Below are 2,823 nucleotides of genomic sequence, written 5' to 3' on the forward strand. Positions count from 1 at the left end.
CCAAAAGAAAGGGACATCTATGAATTAGCTGACAAAGCATTCGGCATAATCCTCTTAAAGAAATACTCCTTCACTTATTGTATTCGTTGATGGTGAACAGGGATTCTGATAGATTTGGCCATGCTGGTTCTGCCGAACTTGCCAGGTATTGTCAGCATAACTCCCATTTGACCCCGGGAAGAAATGAGCCTGCAGGACCTGGACTATCTTCTGTTTCTGGATTGGAAACTGGATTGGGCTGCCTTTTTCCAGCTGTGTCGTTTCTCAAGCTCTCAGGTATCTCCCTAACAAAATCACTTTACTTTCGTACTACCTTTTATTGTTCTTTTTTGGCTTTCTCTTGTGTTCTTTCCAGTGCTTTTTGTTGTATTTAAGTGGGAAGAGCAGGGAGATGAGTCAATTTTGACCACAAACACTTTCTACTATAGAGTAAAAAATATGAAACTCCGACACCTTTTCCATATATTTTTTGCATATACACCTTTTGGGGGGGAAAAAGACATAAGATGTAAACAGACAAACAAAAAAGAATTACTGAGACTTGATGACCACAAAAAAAGTAATGGTTTTATTTAAAAAACAAGAACATTAGGAAATCAGTACTGAATTTTATTTCTAACTCCAGTATTTATAAATCTCAGTGAAATTCAAAACACATTCCTGTTTGTTTCTTTTGGAAATGTTTGTGTCAGTGATTTGTTATTTTGAAGTGTTCCTTGGCTAATAATATTATTACCACAGGAAGAACATTTTCCCTCATTTTAAGAAGAAAATACATTTCAAAACTGGGTTGGCTTTCTAAAAAAGAAAAGAAAGTTAGATGGAATTTTTAAAAATACATTTTCTCTTTAAAAAGTATTTTGGGCAACATTTTTTTTATAAAGAAGTGTGTCTCTAGGTGTAACTATTACTTGGATTCATAGATGTTTGTCCAAAAACTACACAGTGAAGTTTAAGAACTATAAGCTGTTTAGCATTAAACTGCAAAGATATATAAAGGCTTCTAGTTATCTAATTAATCATGATTACTCATAATTTTTAAATGATTTTATTTATTTATTTACACATTTATTATTTTTTATTGAAGTATAGTTGATTTACAACATTATATTAGCTTCAGGTGTACAGCATTATGATTCAGTTTTTTTGTAGATTATACTCCATTAAAAGTTATTGCAAGATAATGGCTATACTTTCCAGTACTGTGTGATATATCCTTGTTGCTTATCTGTTTTATACATATTTGTTTGTATCTCAATATCATATCCCTAATTTGCCCTTATTCCCTTTGGTAACCACTGGTTTGTTTTCTATATTTGTGATTCTGTTTCTGGTTTGCATATACATTCATTTGTATTACTTTTTAGATGCGACATATAAGTGATATACAGTGTTTATCTTTCTCTGTCTGACTTATTTCACTAAGCATAATATTCTCTAGTTACATCCACATTGCTGCAAATGGCAGAATTTCATTCATTTTTATGGCTGAGTAATATTCCACCATATATATAGCTATAGATATATGGATAGCTGTATATAGCTATAGATATACAGATATACCACGTATTATTTATCCATTCCATTCCTCTGTTGATGGGCACTTGGGTTGCTTCCATATCTTAGCTATTGTGAATAATGCTGCTGTGAACATTGGGGTGCATGTGTCTTTTCAGCTTAGTGTTTTTATTTCCTTTGGTATATACCCAGGAGTGGAATTTCTGCATTATATAGTAATTCTGTTTTTAGTTCTTTGAGGAACCTCCATACTGTTTTCCGTAGTTGCTGCACCAGTTTGCATTCCCACTGACAGTGTATGAGGATTCTCTTTTCTCCACATCCTTTATAACATTTGTTGTTTGTAGACATTTTAACGATAGCCATTCTTACAGCTGTGAGGTGGTATCATTGTTGTATGGTCTGATTACTCAGACAAAACTCAGATTGTCTGATTACTCACAGCTCAGACCACATTCAGTTCTTTTCAACACTGTGGGTACAATATATTTTCCCCTTGCAATGTCAAGAAGACTTTTAGATATTTATAATTCCCATCATTAGCTTTTCCATTATTGTATTTTTGTAAATTCACTGATTTGTACAATTCTACTGATCATTCTAATGCTTGAGAGGAAAAAAAAGTCATATTCACAGAGGCTAAACGTAGATTCTTCTAAAAGTTTACAAAACTCAGAAACCTTACCAATTTTCCTTTTTCAGAAAATAAGAATTTCTGAGATTTAAATATGTTAAATGATAGGGAAAGGACCTACATTTTCATATATATCAACTCTTTAGAAATTGAATTATGTGAACATAATAGAACAAACCTCTATTCTGCCAATAATCTTAGAATTTTGTATCTAATGAAAATATATGACTTAGTAGAAATAACAGTGAACATTTTGTTCTCTTTGCTACCTTCATCGTTTTCAGACTCTCTCAGAATGATGTTCAATTGTGCAAAAAGTCCCTGTCTACTGTGGGATAAACTGTGGGATTCCATGCTAGGGGACATTTCATAAGGCTTCTGTAAAGAGTTCTGCTATATCGAGCCAAACTTTAAGACTCTTAGATTTTCTTGGCAGTGGATATAGTGTTAAATCAATCTCTCTTTTTGTCATATTGGTCAAACTGAGAAATAACTGTGGTTCTTATTTGTTGGTCCTCTTTACTGTATGTGCTAAAAATTTCTTATATGCTTCATAGCTAAGATAGAGGCGACTCTAAAATATGAAACACTTACATAAAAATAGTCAAAGGTCTAAGTTGAGTAGAGTCGTTATGAGGGAGACCTAGGTTGCCCATCAGCTCTTGCTGTCA

Source organism: Hippopotamus amphibius, chromosome 11 (genome assembly GCF_030028045.1).
Source record: "Hippopotamus amphibius kiboko isolate mHipAmp2 chromosome 11, mHipAmp2.hap2, whole genome shotgun sequence".
NCBI classification, from domain to species: domain Eukaryota; kingdom Metazoa; phylum Chordata; class Mammalia; order Artiodactyla; family Hippopotamidae; genus Hippopotamus; species Hippopotamus amphibius.